General features: G+C 34.9%; 1 protein-coding gene across 1 annotated transcript in view; it reads right to left on the minus strand.

Moving 5' to 3' along the window:
* The window catches only part of LOC135223709 (peroxidase-like), a 214887-nt gene that overhangs the window by 150364 nt on the left and 41412 nt on the right, over positions 1 to 23111 (minus strand). The window lies entirely within an intron of this gene.

The following is a 23111-nucleotide window of genomic DNA, read 5'->3' on the forward strand; positions in this document are numbered from 1 at the left end:
TTTATATTTTCTAGGTCTTAGTGTTGTTACGAATTCGATTCAGCAGTTTTTAAAGGAATACACTATTTGCACGACTTCATGTATTGCCATTTTCATGGCAAAGCTTCTCAAAATTAAAGCGAAATAAAAATAATAACGTTCCTGAAAATGGTTTGACCGCCGGTATGGACACCAATTTTATTAGGAATTATCAAGGCACTCGAAAATTTAGATTTCCCCTGTCCCCCCTCTGCATAACCATTAACATTACCAAAGAAGTAAAAGGTGAAATGAGTTAATTCATCTACAATTATTTCGTTTGAGTTGGGAACCACTGATTGGAAAATATTAGAGAAACGTGGTTGCAGAACTCGAAACAATTCTTCTTGCAGTTATTCAAATTAATATTCTAATGTGACTGTAATAAGTACGCTAAAACATGCTTCGGTGGCAAAATCTTTCACGAAAACATATTGTACTGAACATTAAACCTGCTTCAGCATTCACAAAAATTATACAGTAATAATTAATGCTAAAATTGTTTTAATCGTTTCAAACCTTTCAAAAACATTTACTCTTAACATCCATCTTTCAAAGGATGTTTTCAAAGGCTCTCACAACTCTCTGCAACAAATCTTGAATCATTCAACAAGACAGTGAATGCCAGCAACGCGTATCTTTAATCCGCGCCTACTGTTATAGCTAACTAGTCACTTTCCCGTTTATGTATGCATACAAAGGAAGAAATAATGACATATGATACGCCCATGATTAGGCCCTTCATATATATATATATATATATATATATAATATATATATATATATATATATATATATATATATATACGTGTGTGTGTGTGTGTGTGTGTGTATAATATATATATATGTATATATATATATTATATATATATATATATATATATATATATAGTATATATATACACATATTATACCTATATATATATATATATATATATATATATATATGAATAACTTGATCACGAAGTATATAAAACGTGATGCTATGTATAAATAAAGGTTTTTTTGCCACGAAGGAAAAAAAATGAAAAAAACGAGTTAGCCGAGTACTTTCGGTCCTATTCGGACCCTTTACTGACCGAAAGTACTCGGCTAACTCGTTTCTTTTTTTCATTTTTTTCCTTCGTGGCAAAAAAAAACCTTTATTTATATTATATATATATATATATATATATATATATATATATATATATATAATATATATATATATTATACATATATATGTATATATATATATATATATATTTTATATATATATATATAATATATATATAGATATATATAATATATATTATGCTATACATAATATTTATAGATATATATATATTATATATAAAATTGGTCTTAACATAATTCACATTATATGCGTATGTATTCTACGGGTTCATACAACCCACAAACTACTTCATGACAAACGGTCTATGCGCAATACACAAGTCACTTTCCCTTGTTTACGAACCATACTGCTCCTCCCCTATTGAACTTTACGCCATTCATCTAACTTTCACGAGTCAAAATTCCTTAATAAACCTTTCCTTCCATTCTTGAGTTCTCTATCATGTTCCTTCTTTTTAACGAGAGGCAATGATTACTATAGTCCATGAACGTGAAAACTCCCTTTATGTGTGTGTGTATATATATATATATATATATATAGATATATATATATATATATATATATGTATATATATATATATATTGTGTGTGTGTGTTACATTTTTCTTTGAAATTGTGTACAGAGGCACAAAATCATTTATATTTCTTAGTTATTTCCCAAAGTACCGATATTTTCTTGGGTTTCTCTCTCTCTCTCTCTCTCTCTCTCTGGGTTGTGTGTGTGTGTGTGTGTGTTCCTTCTTTGAAAGGTTGAAAGGAAGTAACATTAGAAAAAATAATGCTAATTCTGTACTTTTGATAATGAAATAAAAATTAAAAGTTCCAATCTCGTGGAATTCTAACTCAGTCCTTGGCGTGTACAGGATTAATAAAGTATTGAAGATCAAAACAAACGGCAACACGAGAAAGCTTCAACTGAAAATGTACTACGATGATTTATGTCTGCTATATTTTTTTTTGCGAAATTGCAGTCCCTACTGGGTTTTTGTCGTAGCAGATGGAGAATTCACGAAAGCCTTCCTTGCTGCTTCTTATTGCTTTGTTGAAAGTTTTCTGGAGACGAATGTTGGATTATTTTCGTTTATCATTATCATCAGTAGAGAAGAGGGATTGCGCGGATTTGCCGTTTGCTCCCAATGGAAGGAAAAGCAACCAAAATATGGATGGTGCCGATACGTATCAGCATTTGCTTTTGTGACTTAGAATCGGTTTGGATACAAAATACTTTTAATTTATTCCCGGAGGAGAGGAGAGCAATGGGCGAATAAAATCATATTTTCTGAATAATCATGTTTGATGCAACATGACTTGATACTGTTTAACGAATTAACATATAGTCGGCAGAAAATAAGGTTTGACCCCTGAAAAACTGCTAGAAAAGGTTTGTCAACTGGTTGTTACAGTATTAGGTGTAATTAATATCAAATCAAGAGTCTACCACAATCTGATCGTGCAAAAGGTCTGATTTCCAAGATGGCGTCCATAATAGCCGATCAATCTTTAAAATGCCCGCTACTCCTCATTGTTCAAACTAGATCAGTAACGCTGGTGCCTAGCACCTTATTTTGGGGATTTGAAAGCCCAAGTAGCATATCTGCATTAAAGTTTAGTGATTATATACTCACAAAATCCAAGATGGCGGACTTATACTATGAAAACCTCCTTTTTTAATTCTAATTTATTTCATACAAGTAAATTTAGTGTCTAAACACCTGTTTTAGGGATTTGGATATCTAAAGAGCATATCTGAATTATAGTATATTGAAGACATCTAATTATATATATATATTATATTTATATATATATATATAATATATATATATATATATATATATATCCTATCTTAAAGGAGCCCATAAAAAACACCAAAATGTAGAGAGAAAAGTACTATATTTCAGAGACTGCTGTCTCTCTCTTCAGGTATATGAATGAGAAAAGTTTACAGAAAAGGTGGTATTTATACCAAGAGATTCGTCCACAAGTAAGCCAATTTAGGTCACCCCCGCTGATAATCTTCCTTTAATCTTCTTAAGCGTTGGTTGAATGAACACTATATAGTACTTTTCTCTCTACATTTTGGTGTTTTTATGGGCTCCTTTTATTAGATGGAATTCTGTTGTTACAGAACACTTTTACCAGTCATATATATATATACATAATTTAATATGGACGATCAATATGGCTGCCAAACAGACAAAAAATAATTACTCATTTTAACCCTTTTAACACAGGTAAGTTTACTGTCTAAATTCCTGTTTTGGTACTGTAGGAATCTACTATTAAATCATTTAAATCACCGTATATTACAATGATTACATATTTATAAAATCTAAGATGGAAGACCAATATGGCTGCCAAACCATTATGCCAAATCATTATTCATTTCAACTCATATTACAGAAACTTGTGTTTTGTGGATATTGCAATCCAATTAGCCTATCTGACTTGCAGTAAACTGAAGTGATCATGTATATAAATGCAAAATCAATTATGGAGGAGAAAAATAGCTGCTAAATTATGAAAATCCCCATTAAACATTTCAATTTACTTTACTCACGTAAATTTAGTGTCTAAATCCCTTTTCGGGAATCTGGAAATCCAACCAACTTATCTGAATAACAGTACATTGAAGTGATTAGATTTTTCATCATCTAAGATGGAGGAACCAATAAGGCCACCAAACTTAGTGTAGTGATTACTGGTAAAATGTTATCACAAATCCTATATTATAAATTCCTGAAAAATTGGCTCAAATATTCATTGTCACTTTCTCCTTACTGTAAACTTGATTGTTTAGATTCTCACAGTTCTCAAACTGACATGGTCCACAAGCAGAAGCGCATAGTAGTTCATAGCCTTTGCAATTGCAACGCATTTGATGGGCAGATTTGTGATTACAGTGGACCACCTGCACCATTCTGGTGCAGCAGTTTTCTTGCTCATAACTGGCCCAATCTGATTGTCCTCCAGTTTCCATCCCCAGTCCACTACATTCATGTCACTTTCGTTTCCAGTTCTCAAACTGGTCTGGAAATACATTCTAAAGCTATGATATTTTGTCGACGACTTGGCGGGTGCGAGGTGTTCTGGGATAACAAATGACTTAGCAGAAACCATTTTTTTTTTTTTCTGAACAATACATGTAACGCAAAGATGAAAGTGAATCAGTACTCTTGCCACCAAACAGAAGTGTCAATGACTTGCTCCCAAGGTTCTCTATGACACTGTTTACTTGATTTGGGAGCAGAAATACATTCGCACATGTCGGAATGTTTGATTCGCCATTCACAAGTTTCTGAAACGCTGATCTTTTCCAACACTGAAAACGCGGGAAGTTGTGTCACATCCTGTGAATGAATGGATAAATGGCAACAGAAAACACATTTCACTACCGAGGAATTTTTTAATTTTACTAATATTATGCACCTTGGGAACTGCAGACTTGTCAGAACGAAAATACAGGCCCTTATTTCTTACCTCAGCATCATAGAGAAGAATGTGCAAGTCTGTATCCTCCCTTACCAAGGTTATGGTCTCACAACATGATACCTCGGTTGCAGCCTTAATAATATCCAAGTCTGCATCTCCCACTGCATCAATTACAGAAAAGCCCTTCTTCCGTAGTTCTTCAGTCACAAGATCAATTAGGCCTTGTTTGTTGCAAGATCAGTTAAGAAAGTTTCCTTTTTAGTTTCCTGTAAAGAAAACTATTGAGACGGCTTTGTCTGCTCGTCCGCACTTTTCTTGTCCTCCTTCAGATCTTAAAAACTACTGAGGCTAGAGAGTTGCAAATTGATATGTTGATCGTCCACCCTCCAATAATCAAGCATACCAAACTGTAGCCCTCTAGCCTCAGTAGTTTGTATTTAATTCAATGTTAAAGTTAGCCAAAATCTTACTTTTGGCACCGCTACTGTTACTAACAAGACAGGCCCCCACCGGACCGTGACTTATTTTTATAGGCTGCGTCTAAGATTTTCATAGGCCGTGGCATAAAGTTTCATACAGCATTACAGAAAACTCGATTGCGCCGAAGATAGTCGGGTGGATCTTTTTTCCCCTACCGCTGATGTGCATTGTCTTAGCACCATAACTGCTTGCCATCAAGTACATAAGTTCAGTAGACGGAATAGAAGCCACAACAGCTTCTTTAGACTTCTTGCTTGACATAACCAGAAATCTTTGAAACAGCAAAGCAGGATCAATACTTCGGCTTTGCCCGAGTTTAACGGTGGATTCATTTGCGAATGTTTTTGCTCGATCTTTCCGTTTGAATGAGGTCCCAAAAATAAGTTTTCCGCTCATGGTTTCAGTAACCTTATTCCGAACAATCTCAAACTCATGAACATTCACATCCTTACCTGCAACTACACCAGTAATGATGTTTCTCAAAGATGGGTCTGGAAAGAACAGCATTCATGTGGGGAGTTTTTCCTTTATCTTTTTCAGGTCTGAGTGATGTCGTTTTATCCTTGCTTCTGTTGATTCTCGACATCGATCAATTGTTGTGTAGCTTAGGCCACTGAATTCCTGCATGGCACTGTTGTACTCAAATGTGGTGGGTAGGGAGATGGTCCATAATGCACGCATTTCTTCGGTCATTCTACTCCCATGACTTTAGGGATCTCACCTGTCTCTGCGCAATCACAAGATCAGAGCTAAGGCCTGTCCAGCATTGGTTGCTGCGGCGGATCATATAATATACAAACCCCTAGAAAATGTGTCATATACATCAGTATGTCTAACCTTGGGTTGAGACATTTCTTGGACATAGAAATATGCAGATTTCAGGTAGTTGCAGTGTCCAGCAGCAGCAAATATTGGTAGGCAATCTGATACCGCAGATAAAAAGTTGCAAAAGTAAATTGTATGTGAAATTTCACAAATATGTTATCATATTACATTCCTAAAAGGCAAAATAGATTCCCAGACTACCAAAACATACGGTTAGACAGCAAAATAAGTCCTCTATAACTAAGGAGCAATGGGTATTTGGGCGATTTCGGGGCTAATCGACTTCATCTTGAAAATAAGACCTTTTTTGCGTAGTCAGATTGTGGTTGACTTTTGATATGTTATTAAGCACACCTGATACTACAATAAACAATTGCAAAACCTTTCGTAGCAATCTTTTTTAGGGTAAGGCGCTTTTTCTTTTTATAAATGCAGCCGACTAATAGCATTCGTCTAGTCGCAGCCAAAATGATTCCTATATTATTTCAAACAGTCTTACAGAAGGAGCATTGTCTAGCTGCAAGATAAGTGTTAAGATTCCCAAAGATAAGGAGGGGCCATTTCTACCCAGTATCCCTTCGCCCAGCAAGAATTATAGAACTGTTCATTGCCCCACCTGTAAACTTGGTTCTTCAATCATATAACTTTTTACGAATATCGGTTATTCCCCGGGATTGGTGGATAGAAGAACTGAAGTGAATTTTCTGCTATGAACTGATTACTTTTAGACAGCCTTTCTAACAAGCAACAAAATCAACATGAACCATCTTCCATATAGTCGGAGCCGAATCCATAAACCATTCTAGCGAGTCTTAGAACTGAAACTTTCCTCGGTACATTCTGAAGGAGAAGGAATTCTTTAAAAGTAAATATGAAAAAGGTCTACCACTGGCAGACAATTTAACTGATAAGAGATCCTTCTCGTTCCCTATGATCAGCCAACTTCTTTTTTTTATCTTTTTTTTTATCTTTAACTCCCGTGGCCGAATGCGAAGCGTATTTGATTCGCTCCTTTAAGATGATAAAAATAGCATTAACGCTTGGAAAGTTCCTCTTCCTCAGTCAATGCACGATAAGGATGAGAGTATGAGTCACGTAACCTCATCCTACTAACAAATACAAGACGGAAGATTTTTATCTTGTACGGTTACCCCTCAAAAAGGAAAAGGAAAAATAAGAAATTGTGATAAAAGTAAAAGTAAAAATATAAATAAAAACACAAATAAATAAATATATAAATAAAACAAATAAATAAATATATAAATAAAAACAAACAAATAAAAACAAATGAGAAACAAATAAATAAATAGATTAGTAAATAAATAAATAAATACATAAATAAATAAATACATAAATACATAAATACTTACATACAAAAATACATAAATAAATAATACATAAATACATAAATACATATATACATAAATACATAAATACATAAATACATAAATAAATAGATAGATAGATAAATAAATAAATAAATGAATAAATAAATAAATAAATTAATTAATTAATTGATTAATTAATTAATTAATCAATTACTTAATTAACTAAACAAAGAAAAACATTTGTAAGCAAAGGGCCAAACCTTGAGACGTTTTCCTATGTTTGACTCTGGTGACAACTTTGATCTGGGTGGGTTGAGGCAATTATCCTTTCCGCCTTGAAGTGACCTTACATCAAGAATACCAATATTTCCAAGCGGCTGCCTGACTTGAGGCAGGTAACAAAGACCCAAAGACCCAAAGATCTCAGGGGAAACCTTTCTCTGTCTCTCATGAGTTAGTCATGATTCTTACTCATCCCAAAATGGATCTTCTCTTATATTCATGAAGCAAAAAATGAGGTGGACAAATTATGCGAACAGTAAAAACGACTTACGAGATGTTAAGGAAAAACTGCTTTGACGGTTCCCTTTGTCTTTCGGAATGAGGGCGTAAATAGAAATTTAAGTTAGAGAAATCAACATTATTGTAACGCGAAGATGAAGTTTACAGTAAGTTCGTCAGGTAATTGCTCTCTCTCTCTCTCTCTCTCTCTCTCTCTCTCTCTCTCTCTCTCCTGCTCTCTTCCTCTCACACAACACACACACACCACACACACAACACCAACACACACACACACCACGCACATTAACCTGAATGATAAGAAATCGCTTGGCGTATCAGAACACTTTCTCGTTTATTTTTTTGTCTATGGAAGTTATGATGATTATCTAGGTATTGTCGCGATGCCAGCATAACGGGTTTCATGCTTTCTGGTATAACGTGCGTGTTTGTACGTGTTTTTTTAATCATTCTTTCTCGGTATGTATGTATGTATGTATGTATGCAAATCTTCACAACCGTAAGGTAAAGAATACATTCTTTTGTGCCTCTCTCCCTCTCAAAGTTTATTTGACCTATTATGTGTGTTTTTGTAACTTTGCAACTATCATTAAGCCAGTCTTAACGTCAAAGGTATCCAGGGGAATAAAGCCATACACTTATGTCCGGTACGGCACTGCGCCCTAGCGTATCCGGACTGTTATTCGAAAACAATTGTTCGAAAACAGTTCTTCGAAAACCAATTGTTCAATGTAGTAATTGTTCGAACCAACATTTTACGAGCAATTCTTCGAAAACAGTTGTTCGATAGTACTCTAATTATTAGTTTAGAGGATACACCCTTTGCAAAAAGACACGGCTGAATTTATTCAACGCGAGAAAGGACGAAACAAGCTATTAATGGACAGATTCGTATGTGTTAAGGACAAGTAAGTAAAGTCAAACATCTATTGGAAATGCCAACATTTTGCGGAAAAGTGCAAGAGGCGCGCTATAACGGTGAACATAACCACTCATGAAATTCGACAAATGTCGAAGCACGGAAGTTTTTAGATAAAGTGAAGACCGACGCAAAAACAACACTAGATTCTCATCTTTATATCATATCTAACACATCTTCACAATGAAGTTATTGTGTTGCAGCAGCCGCTCTACCGCAAACCTGCGGCATAAATCGAACAATCCGTCGAGTGAGGCAGGAAGAGCAGTGTGGATCAACTGTTAATCTTCGAAACGAATTAATATTATAAGAAGATTCGAGAACAAACAAAGGCAAATCTTTCTTGCTATTTGACTCCGGAGGAGCAGAAGACAGAATGCTCGTATTTTCAACCCAGAAAAATCTCAGCGTGCTTGCTTCATGCAAGCATTATTTTAAGGATGATACCTTCAAAACTGTGCCTTTATTTTCGAGCAACTTTACGCAATTCATGGCATGAAAAACGGCTATGTAATACCTTTGATTTATGACTTATTACCGAATAAGAGAGAAGAAACATATACCAAACTTCTTAGAACTGTTAAAACAATAGCACCGGCTTTAGGTGTTGAATCTGTGAAAACAGATTTTGAGCCCGCTTTTTCCATCTGTGTCAGTGTGTATATAGAAAAGTGTGTGAATGCGGCCTCAAACGAAGGTATGACACCGATGCCGAGTTTTCGGTGAATATTCGCATGTTTTTAGCCCTTGCGGTCGTTCCTGCAGATAGAGTAGTTGAAATTTTCAATGCACTAATGGATGAAACTATATATTTAGCAGAAGCTTTACCTATAGTCGACTACTTTGAAGATACCTGGATTGGGCTGCCTGGTCGTAGGAATACGCGTCAACCGCCTAAGTTTAAGATTGAGATGTGGTCCTATTTGAAAAGGCACTAAAAGACTGGCCCAAGACAAACAACATTATTGAGGGATGGCACCGCTCATTTCTTCATCAAGTCTCTGGTTGTCGTCCAACTATCTGGAAATTCTTAGCAGTACTAAGAAGAGAACAAGCCCTGACTGAAATTAATATCGAAAAGTTATTAGGTGGAATCGAGAGGAACACAAGGAAAACGAAATATCGGAAGTCTGCAGAACGCTTGAAGTCGCTTACTGATCAATTCTTCGAGTATCAGAAAGTGATTGATTATTGACGTGCCATTTCATATCATTTTAGTTTGTAAACTTGCAGTTTTTTTTTCATTAAAACTTATTTCTATCTTGTATTATACAGAAATAAAATCATGCCTATTTTATTGTTTCCTTTTTTATATATCCTTTAATATTATGTTTTTATTCTCATAACAAAAACAAAATTAGTGCTTATAAAATAAATATTTTCGAACAGTTTTTTTCGGATAGATAGACCTATAGATAGAAGAAAATAAGAAATAGATAAAATAAAATTGCATGAAGGAGGAAATAAACAAATGAAATATATAAGGAGTAAATAAGTAAATAAATAAATAAGTCATTTATATACTCATTAAAAAAATTAGTTTATAAGATAAATATTTTCGAACAACTGCTTTTCGAACAATTGTTAATTCGAACAACTGTAAAATCGAACAATTACTTTTCAAAAAACTGTTTCCGAAAAATTTTTTTCGAACAATTGTTTTCGAATAATTGTCCGTAAACCACGGACTAGGTTAGGCTGGGATAAGTTACGTCGGGAAGCATTTCAGAAATACATAAGCAGCATATACTGGTCACATTTATGCAGATACGTTTGTAATTTGAATAACCATAATGCCTTCTTAACTTTTCAATTTCTTCACACTTGCCACTAAGAAGCCTCGATCCATATAAAGATATATCAAAATATCTGCGTTTCGTTCTTCATTTGAATCTAGGTTTCGTAGTAACAAGCGTCTCCAAAGTGTGAATTAATCGAGATGTTAAGAAAGTACTGAGGTTATTGAAATTTCAGTAATGTTCATGAAGTGCTTCGGCAGTACTTTGGTAGTATAGCGGTTGATTTAGAAATAGACCTTCACCTCGTGAAAGTCATTTTACACTTGGACTTTCTCTGTCATACCTAATACGAATATCCACTGTCAAACTTTTTTGTACTGTAGTCATGAACGGGAGACGGCTGTCTTTTTTTTATCTATACTTATTTACCCCAGTTACAGTAATGATCATATGGTTGGTGTTTACCTGTCAACGCAGCCGCCTTTCTCTTGTGATCGAAAGAGAAAGCTACAGTTACCCGAGATTTCAAACCATTATTTCGATACTTTAAATCATCAAGAATACGTTGGACGCACACAGTACTAGTTTTCTCTAACTGAAACACTTTTTCGTAGTTCTGGATATTAAGGCTCATAAACACCACTTCCATGGAGCATTCCCCTTCTCCTCCTGGAGATTTCAAGGGGTCTTCCCCCTCCTACCCCCCTCCTAAAATATCAAGAGGTCTTCCCCTTCCTCCCCCGTCCTAACACCTCAGAATTATAATCTTATTTTCGTGTGTATATATATTATATATATATATATATATATATATATATATATATATATATATGTATATATATATATATACATATATATATATATATATATATATATATATATATATATAGACACAATATTTGTACACACACACATATATATATATATTGTTAGAACTTTAAGTTATCATTAATTTCTAATTATTTAAAGTTTTTAGATTTTTAATGTTAAGTATAGAAGTGTTGTTTTATTCTGTTTTCTTTATTAGCTTTTTTTGTCTCCCTCCCACCGGGTGGTATCTTGGTGTTTTTTTTATTATTGGCTAACGACTGTTTTATATTTTCAAGTTGTGTTGGTTACGTGGCGGTGATCCTTCGTTATCCGAGGGATGGAGGTTTATGCTTGGAGGAGTTTGCCTCAGTGTGTTTCTGAGCCTCCAACCTTGAAGGGCACAACTATTGCAGTTGAAACTATATTGACTCCTCGCCCTATTGCAGAGCTAAGTCTTGAAGCTGTATAGCCAACATTTGGATATACTTTTTTTTCTCTGCATCAAGGAATATATCCTTCCATTTAGTTCCTTGCTGTCTCACCTCTAGGTTGGTTGTGTTCTTATTTTTATTTATTTCATTTTTACTCCATTGTATTTTAAATGAACTTTTAAACTATACTTTTAACTGTTTTTCTATGTTTTTCTATCTTTGCTTAGGTGCAGCCCAGAAAAATAATAAAAAAGACAGCCTAGTGATGTGTGGTTTTCGTCCGGGTTCCTCTCTGATTATATATAATATATATATATATATATATATATATATATATATATATATATATATATATATATAATTTATATGTGTGTGTTTGTGTACGTGTCAGCGCATATAGAGACAAAAGAAATACATTGAATAACGTCAAGTTATTTCAGCCTGAGTGGAACTGATAATGTCCAATATAAGACTGAAGACAAGGAGGAAAACAACAATAATCATTCATAAAAAGTAATAATATTCACCACAGTGTGTTTCGTTGTTGCTAATATTAGTAATATCGTTGTTGTTGTTGTTACTTTCTAAATTTTAGTACTGCAAGCACAATTTTTACTGGGAACGTAAAATATATTTTCCCTTTTGTCTCTAAAATTCTTCTCTCTCAATAAATCAAACTGATTTATAGCATCGGGTGGTAAAACCCGTGATTTCTAGCAACGACTGTTGGCCCTATTTGCGTCTCGAGCCAAACCGAAAATAATCGCTAAGTTGTCCTCCAGCGCAGTAGCCGCCGGGCATACTTTTCCTATAAGGTCTGAGGATACACTTCATGAAAACTGAGCATCCGTGCTTGATCATGTGTTTGCCAAGCGCTCGTCAACTCATTCAAGTCTACTTAGGCGCCATTATTCTTCCCGTTGTTCCCGAGTGAGGCAGCCGCAAGGATTCGTACAACTTCGGAAGTTAGGAGCAGTACCGGAATGGGAGTATCCTTTGTGTGCGTTTTTTTTTTTTCCGCCGTGCGTACCTTTCGTATCTTTCCGTTTCCTGCAGGGAAGAGGGAAATACCACAGCCGTGTGTGAGTGGGCTGGCGGATCCTTCAAACCTGTCGGAATAAGCAGATCTGGGTCAAGAGGAGGCTTCGGGTGGTGTCAGAGGACGCCGAGGGTGGATTGATTTCCGCCAGGCCTTACGTCACACAATCGTCACGACCTACTGATCTGCGAATGTCTGTGGTTTTCGAATAAATGGCGAGATTTAGCACTTTACAAAAATGGTTCTCCCCAAGCAAGGGGATGAAACTGTTGCTTAAACGATAATCTTTGAGCGAAGAAAGAGACGGACGGGTCTCTTTTAAGAAATGGTGATTTTTAAGAAATTTACCGATGGAGCTCTACAGATATCTAAAAATGAAAATTTTTTAACTGACGGGCGGATGAAGTACTCTCTTTTAAACAAAAGAAAAAAACGCTCATTTTGAATTGGTAGAGGGCTGGAGGACCCTAAAAGATGGCAATCTTTGTATTATACAGGAGAGAAAAAAAGCAAAAAAAAAAAACTATTATAATTTAATGATAATTATTTATTATTTGCATAGAATACTTATAAGTGCAATAGATACGCAGAGAATGAAAAATATAAATAAGAAGGAAACATGAAAACAAAAAGAAATGAGAGGAAAAACACAAAAGAACCTGCGGGGTAAATCGTCCTATTACGCACCCGGCCAACATAGTAATTCCTCTCTTCTCCCAAAAGGTACCTATTACTTGACAATCAAGTCCGTTTAGGCTACGCTTCCCAGCATTAAAGCTTTACTTGTGGCCTCAGTCATTTCGAGAATCGTTGTGGTTAAGGAAAGAAAAATAAATCAATAAACAGAAAAACAACAACATCGTGGTGTGATGAGAGCAGATAGAATGTTACCGGAGTCAATTGTTTTTAAAGGCAAAGATTTCTTGGATATTATGATAAAATTGCGCGTTCTTTCAAGGGAAATACTTATAGGGAAATGACCTATTGCGAAGCCTTAAGAAAATTACTCCACGGTAAATATCGACCAATACGAGGCTTTTACAAGGAAATATTTCTCGATAAACACAACCACCAAGATGCCTTGGGAGAGTAATATCTTTCGATATGTAGACCAAATACGATGCCTTTAGAGAAGAATACTCTTCTATACAAAGACTTAATATGATACTTTTAAGAGGAATATTCTTCTAATACATACCAGATACGATGCCTTTAGAGAGGAATATACTTCAATACATAGACCCAGTACGATGCCATAGAGAGAAATATTCCCTGATAAAGAGACCAATACGATGCCTTCAGAAAGAATTATGCATCGATAAATACCACATCAATATCAATTTAAAGAGGAATATTCCTCGATACATAGACCAATTAAAACGCCTTTAGAAAGAAATATTTCTCGCAAAATCGACCCATTACGATGCCTATAGAGAGCAATATTTTTCGATTAAAAGGCTCATTACGATGACATTAAAGCGAAATATTTTTAGAAATTATGAGACAAATACGCTATCTATAATGGGTAATACTTCTCGATAAATAAACCCAATGTAATGTCTTTAGAAAGTAATATTTCGCAATAAACGGACCATACGATGCCATCAGAGAAAGATATTTTGCGATAAATAGACCAATACAAAGTTACAAGACAAACAGGCTCTCTTTAAAAGGTAATATTTCCAAATAAATGGACTCGATACGATGCCTTTAGAGGGAAATATTTCTCGACCACAAAAAAACGATGCCTTTAAAATGTACTTCCCTATAGACAGACTCCATGTAATACCTTTAGAGAGAAATGTATCTCAATAGACAGACCCAATTAGATGCCATTGACCCAATACGATATCGCCGCTGGTGATATATATTTCTCGGTAAGTAAACCCAATACGATGTATTTGTTGTTATACATTTCTTTGTAAATAGACTCAATACGATGTCTTTATTATTATATATTTCTGGGTAAAAATACAAAATACGATGTCTTTGTTATTATATATTTCTGGGTAAAAATACCAAATACGATGTTTTTGTTATTATATATTTCTAGGTAAACAGACCAAATACGATGTCTTTGTTGATATATATTTCTCGATAAATTGACCCAATACAATGTCTTCACAGAGAAATATTTCTGATAAAACAGACCCACTACGGTGCCTTTAGAGATAAATACATTTAATAGGAAAATACAGTTCGATTAATAGACCCTAAATGATGATTTTTTAGAGAAATTCTTCTCCCTAGACCCATTATGGTGCCATTAGAAAGAAACTATTTTTAATGGGCAAATATGATGCCTTTGAGATATATTTCGTGATGCCTAGACCCAATACGATGACTTTATAGAGAGAAATGTACTTCCCGAGATGTAGAAGCACTACGATGCCTGTACTGAGAAATATTGCTCGATGAATTGAAGCAATACCATGTATTTCATTCTTTATATATTTCTCGATGCATAGATCCAACACACTATTTGGGGAAGATGTTTTTTTAAACAGACACAAATACACTAGAAACTAGGAATGTTTCTCAAGTTAAAAAAGGAGTTCAAAAGGACGAATACCCATGCCAACGTCGAAAAATAAATTAATAAATAAATTAATATATAAATAATTAAATAAATAATAAATAAATAAAACAAATAAATAAATAAATAAATTGAGAAGAAAATTTGGAAATACATCTACATCCGGATCATTTTCATCTCGTCAACTCTTACTGGTTACATAGACCAGTTGTCTTTAAGATTTCATTGAAATTCGGCAACAAATTCATAAAATGCAGCCAAGAAAAACAAGAAAACAAATACTGTATATTTAAGTACTTGACCTCCCTCCAGTTTTTGTAAGGGGAGATGAAAAATTTAAGTATGGTTCTGCTTAAGATCTCTCACTTTCAACAAGGATGAATGTGACGCTTTTCTCCTTAAATACATAGATACACACACACACACAATATATATATATTATATATATATATATATATATATATTATATAATATTATAATATAATATATATATATAAATATTGTTAAATAACATATATTAATAATATATTGGTATCCCATATATATATACCATATATATAATATATTATTGTTAACATATATGTAATATATATGTATATTTATAATATACATATACTTATATTATATACATAATATCTATATATAGGTATTATATATATATAAAAAATCTATAATAATATATAATAAATATATAATTATAATAAAATATTGTGCACTTATCTGGTTTCAAACCGTATTTTTCGTTTATTAAGTTGATGACATATGATAGAATGCACTTGGGAATTAAAGAAATGTAATGATGAAAGTGCTACAGAAATATTCCTTTCAAAAACCGGTTATTCGTGACTTAAAAGAGGCATAAAAGTATATATTGTGTAATTTCATATATCTTATGAAATTCGTCAGTATATAAGAAACAGAATTACAGAAGAAAAGAATAACAAGTGAATAACAATGCATAAAGGCATATTACTAAACGGATAGGTATATAACCAGATAGTCACTAATATGAATATGAAAGACTACGACAATAATGGCACCATGAATTAACATTACAGCTTACCTCAAACGTAGGAGTATAGCACTTACATTAATTTCCAACCGCGCTTAGATATTATCAGTCATTAAAGATCACGGGAGCTTCAATGAACAATAAAAGAAGAAACAATGACACAGTGAATTGCTAGGAAAAACCATAGCATAATTTGCAGTTGCTAACAACCTTTTTGGATATACAGCCTTGCTGAATATTACCAAGCAACCTCTCCTTTGAAATTACCCCAGAAATCTTATTAACATATCATTATATGGCCAAGGAAGTTAACTCATACATCGAAAATCCCCTTCAAGAACTAATATGAGAAAGAGAAAAGAGAGAGAGAGAGAGAGAGAGAGAGAGAGAGAAGGATGAATGGTAGTGGTAATATTGTCTTCTTGAAAAAGAGAGAGAGAGAGAGAGAGAGAGAGAAATTATCATTGTTGGTGGAGTAAACAGGCCTTACGAGCACCAGCCACTGGTAACTGGCGAGAGAGAGAGAGAGAGAGAGAGAGAGAGAGAGAGAGAGAGAACTCGTAAGCGGACACTGCGGACAGAAAGAGAAAATTCGAAATCAATTAGAAAGAAAAATTTTGTTTAACGACGCTGGTCAAAGCCTCAGGACCGGAGGAAGGTAAAAGCTTTAAAAAGAAGATCGTTAACAACCAAGATGGTTGTAGTATATCCTGTCACTTCCTGAAGGGCCATTTTAAGTGCTTGCATGGTGGACCAACTACGCCAAAAAACAAGCCTTCTCTCTCTCTCTCTCTCTCTCTCTCTCTCTCTCTCTCTCTCTCTCGTCAGGGACATAACTGCACCTACTAAGGATAACATGATGAAAATGATGGTTAAAAATGGCATAACTAAATAAAATTTCTGTGCATTCGAATTCTCAGAAACATTTCCTTTAGCAGCAGAATTTCATTAAAATGGCTCAACAAAAGATAAAAGTTTTATCTTCAGTTATAAGATTTGGATTAATCCAATATTTCTTTTTATTTTTGTAAAGAGGCAGACGAGTATAGCTGTTCAACACAAGCCTTGTCCTAAATGAAAACTGTAACAATCTAGTCTCTTCAAATCGATGGGTTACGAGATTCCAAAACCTCAGGGGATGGCTGAGAACTCCCCATCCAGATGGGATTGATTTGGAAGGCTGACCACACATGGACTGACCACTGAGTGCGTGCTTTCCACTCGGCATCTATGGGATTGCTCCGGAAGCCTTTCCTCTAAGCCCTTCGAGAAAGAGCACGTTCGTCCTCGTTCGGTATCACTTTAACGAACATGTGCGACTTCAGTATCGTATCAATATTCACTCAATGGGTTCCTAGAAGCAAGAGCCCGTGCTAGAATATCATGAACTTAATATAAACGCAACCGCAACAATCTTACAGAATAATTGGTGGTTACTAAGCGCAGCGTTTAATACGGTGATAAGCTCTGATATCGCTTTTTTTTAAATCGCTAATAATGATATATAGATAATATATATATATATATATCTATATAATATATATATACAATATTATATATATAGATTGAGAGAGATGAGAGAGGAGATGAGAGGAGGAGAGAGAGACGATGGAAGGAGAGAAGAGAGAGATAGATTTTATATATAATTATTATATTATATTATTATTATATTATAATAGATATATATTATATATAATACATATAAAAAATATATATACATATGAGTAACTATATATTAATATATATAAATAATATTATATATATATATATATACTATATAATTAAATATAAATTATGAATAGATATATATATATTATATAAAATAATAGATTATATATATTATATTATGTAATGTATGTAGTATTATATATTACTAAACATCTCCTTTATGTAGTTCCTATGTTCGTCTGTAACTTCTTTCAAATGAATACCATATATTTTGAAAGCTTGAATTTCAAGTTAGATGACCCTGTGGGCTTGTTCAATATGATTAAAGGGTTATCTTCTGTATAATAATAATAAAAATAATAATAATCAACAGGTTTCACATGTATTAGTAACGAACCATATGTCTTTGTAAATCCATACTTTCATTAAGACTTAGTAAGATATCAAATTTCGAGTTCTGCCGATTACCAGACCAAAATTTTTCGGTTTCATAAAGAAAATGCGGATCCATTGAGAAATCTTTCACAAGAAATTGTCTTGAATGCAATGCAAACCGATAATTGGTCACTCAAACTGTGGACGAGAATTTAACAGCCCATAAAAATTTGGCCAAATATATAACTCTCATTTTACAAGGGAAAATAACTTTCATTTAGCTCTTGTCATGCGGATGTCACCAGATTCATTAGCATGATGAATGATCAATTAGACGATAATTAAATTTTGGTGATAAAATGGAAAAGATTTACTTGAATAGTGGATGTCAGCATATGTATTTTATTAAGATTCTTTACTACGATGATGGGTGATCAATTAAACGGTAATCAAATTTTGAAGCTAAAAGAGAAAACATTTAAACAAATGAATAATCTGCTTCAGATTAAATTTCGAATATTCATAAAATTAACGGAGGAATGTCAGCCACGAGACTGTTTGTTAACAAATCAATTGCACTTTACTTTATCACTTATTATTCCATCACGTAGCTAATATTTTGTCCAAAATTATTTAAAATCCCAGTCATTTAAAATAATTTTCGAGTAATGTCCAATTTCCTTTCGCAGCATCAAAACTGACATTAATACTGACATAAGGATGTCACAGCATCCTGTATGAGGTTCCCTTTATCGGATATATTTCTATTATACGGTAATTTTGAGGATGTCAGTCTCCAGAAATACAAAACACCATATACCAAACGTGGCTTTCTGCAGAAGCCAATAAATGAGTAAATAAATCTATATATGTAAAAATGGATGCATGTATGTAAGTATGTATATATATGCATGTGTGTGTGTATGTACCACATACACTTTGAAACGCACCGAGTAATTTCAACCAAACATGGTATGCATTACCATCTGGAAAAGAATACTTTGGAGGAAAGACATCACTGGCACTAAAGGAGGGGCCTTACGGGAAGGGGGTGGGAAAACGACAGATATCAATGTCTATTCCACAGTTTTCTAGTTCACTGAGGTGACTAGTGACACTCTCGATGCCCTTCAAGTTCATGTTCAGCCCCAATAGGGAGGGGTTCGAGAATAGGTGGGAATCAGGCAAAATGTAAAAAAAAAACGAAAACGACAGATATTAGTGTCTAATCCACAGTCTTCGAGGTTTCTGAGATGAATAATGACACTCTTGAATCCTGATGTCCTTGAAGCCCAAGTTCAGTTCCCCAAACAGGAAATCGAAGTTGGGGGGGGGGGGGGGCGGGTGTTTGAGAAAGGGTGGGTGAGAAGGGCATGACATGTAAAATATCCGAAAATGACTGATATTAGTGTCAAATCCATAGTTTTCGAGATCGAAGAGTTGAGTAGTAACAATATTGGTGTGCCCTTCAAGCCTAAGATTAGCCTTGATAGGAAGAGGGGTAGGGTGGGAAGGGCGTGACATGTAAATCCCGAAAATGACACATATTAGTATTGAATCCATAGTTTTTGAGGTTGCCGAGATGAATAGTGACACTTTTGGTACTCTTTAAGTCAAATTTCAGCCCTGATAGGAAGGTGGGGTGAGAAGTGGGTGGGAACGGGATGACATGTAAAAAAACGACAGATATAGGTGTCTAATTTATAGTTTATGAGGTCACTAAGATGAACGGTGACACTCCCAGTGTCCTTAAGTCTAAGTTCAGCCTCGATAGGAGGAGGGGGTGGGAAGGTGGGTGGCATGCAAAAGTAACTGAAAACTATAGATATTATGAGGTCGCTGAGTTGAATAGGTATACTCCCAATGCCCTGCAAGTCCAAGTTCAGCCCCAGTAGCAATCAGGGATGAGAAGTGGTGAAATACAAAATGTCAAAAATCCTGGGCAATGTAAATGAAGCAACTATCTTCACAGGAGACAGACCCGAGAGAGAGAGAGAGAGAGAGAGAGAGAGAGAGAGAGAGAGAGAGTTTATCAGTTGTCGTTCAGAGTTTTCCCGGGCTAGGTCAGGTTGGTGAGCTAGTAATAGATAAATGAACGAATAAATAAACAAAAGTAAATAGATAAATCAATATCAAATAAATGAATATGTAAATAAAAAAATAAATATTAAGTAAATGAGTAAGTAAATTAAATAAATAAAAGTAAATGAAAAATAAACAAAACATTCATGAATAAACAAATAATTAAAAAGTACATATATACATAAAAATAATAAAAAGTACATAATAGATAAAATGGAAAATAAGAAGTGAAATATGAAAAAATACAAGGATAAAAAATGAATAAATAGGAATACTTAAAAAAATGTTAAATATAAATATAAAGGGATAAAATACGTAAAATGAATTAATAAACAAACTGACAGTCAGTTACCGAATTAAGAAAGACCTGAATAAACGGAAGTAAGGGAAAGAATAACGACTGCTTTCTTCAAGCTGGTTTGATTACTCGAGAGGAAAAAATGAGAGTTGCGGCAAAGGAGGTTGAGAGGTTGAGAAGAAGTCACGAACACTTAGAAAACTATGCCAAGGTCTCAGAACTAGACCATAATTTCGAATTCCAGCGCTCCACTCAGTGACACACACACACACACACACACACACACAGAGAGAGAGAGAGAGAGAGAGAGAGAGAGAGAGAGAGAGAGAGAGAGAGAGAGAGAGGGCTTCGTTATGTAGCTCAAGTGTCCGAGATTTTTTTAAGGAGGTATAATGTTCTTTAGATCCTACTCATTTGTTTGTTAAGATTTTTGTTTTTTTTACAATTTTTGTTTAAATATTTGCATATAGTTAATAATTTTCTGTGATGTTCATAATGGTCGACACAATTACAAGAATGTCCATCTAGGAAAATTGTAATTTTATCTATATGAAGTTAGTAATTCGCGATTTACATTTAGTAAAATGTAGGTAATTCCCAAATGTACATCATACAGGCAATTCTAAGTTGTATATGTGACCACATGCAAGTAATACATAGCCTGCATTTTGACACCAACGCCTAGACTCCGACTGAAAGGTAAAAATTGAAGTAATAATTCCAAAGATGAATAGAATTAGGGTAAAGGAAAGAAAGCACTGGACTTAAGAGAAGTGAAAATATCTGCCCCACACCAACCCGCTTCTCTTCGCTTCGCTTTCGCCGCCCCTTTTCCCAGAGTGTGAGTCGCACACCTTCAGACGTACTTAGAAGCAATTTGGCTCTTCGTGAGCACATTAGCCCACTCCTTCCGTCCTCCAGGCTCCAGCGACAAACCAGAATCGCCCTTGAGGCAGCCGAACGAAGGGCCGAGTTCTGGAACAAAAGTGAAGAGTGGCGAAAGGACCTTGTTTATCGGAGGAGAGAGTCACGCTTGGTACCTTTCTCATCTCATCGTCTTGCGACCCCTTCCTCCCCCCAGCCACCCCATCGCCTTTCAACACCCCCCTCCCCTCCCCTCCCCTTCCCCCAACCCCTCAACCTCCAACACCCCCTGTGGTCTTGGAGGTGAAAACAGCGGTAGCTGAAGAGCAGATACAGATGTTTATCTGCAATTTCTTCTTTGTCATCCCCTCCGATGACAAATTGGTGAACTTATCTCACAAGTGGGTCAAACAAGGTGTAAATGATGCTCGGAGGAAATCTAGGTCTTAGATATCCACAAGCTACGCTCTCTCTCTCTCTCTCTCTCTCTCTCTCTCTCTCTCTCTCTCTCTCTCTCTCTCACACACACAGACGTTTGCCTACCTGTCAAACCGTCTTACTTGTGATGAATCAAACAGTTTACTCTTTTCAAATAGGGGTTTTTAATTCTCCGGTTCACATTTTCAGCTCCACCAACGTTTAGATGACCTGGATTTATATTCTATCTCAGTTTGAAAACAAAAGAATGTTAATTATTTGCAGACAAGTTTTATTCTATACGGAAATGTTTACGGATTCAACAACATTTTGTACCACAGGGCTCATTAAAGAGTCGGTGAATAACTTACCCTACCAAATCAAGGCGGAGACTTAGTTGGAATGGTTTCATTTCATGCATCAGTCACCTAATTCTTTCTTTTTTCCATTTGTTCTTCATTCCAGGTCCTTTGCTGTGGTCAAGAATGTTTTTGCATGACTGAAGAAGGGAATTTTTTACTTTCAATTTCATCTAAGAGAGGACTAGCTCATCTGGAGTCAATAGTTTTGATTTTCATTTTTGAACTGAGACAAGATACTTTTTGTTTTCTGGGGGTGATAAATGGAGCGTAGCAACAGCGTCATCCCGACAATTAGATTTTTCGAAATCACACGCAACCGGACCTGCAGACTCTCTCCAAGCTGAACTTTCACGCTTAACCAATTGTTCGACTCATAAGTTTTCTTGCTTTTAGTTGTGCCGTCATAATGAAGCCGTGAACAATGATCAAGTGGAATTGTTACTATTACGGGATAATACTTACCTTCTCCAATGAGGCATGTCTTCTAAATTGTTTTTTATATATGTGTTCATCTTTTTGTCCGAATGTCAAAACATTATTACAATAAAAACCCAAGAACGGATTTTGACAAAACTTTGTGAACATATTCAAGTTTTCCTTCTTAACATGTCCTCCAATAACTTGGAAAATACAGAAGAAAGCAGAGACTTCCAAAACCGGGAAGTGATATGAAAGACGGTTCTAACCGGTTGAAACTCGAGTTCGCAACTTCTGCACAATCTTTGTGGGAAGTGAAGCATTTGAGAAGATGGAGGCTGCATGCAATCAAGCATCTCTTTAAGAGAAATGCTCCAGGTACAGTTAATCGGGCCGGTGCTTGGATAGGTTACGACTAAATGGTACC

Source organism: Macrobrachium nipponense, chromosome 10 (assembly GCF_015104395.2).
Source record: "Macrobrachium nipponense isolate FS-2020 chromosome 10, ASM1510439v2, whole genome shotgun sequence".
Taxonomy (NCBI): Eukaryota; Metazoa; Arthropoda; class Malacostraca; order Decapoda; family Palaemonidae; genus Macrobrachium; species Macrobrachium nipponense.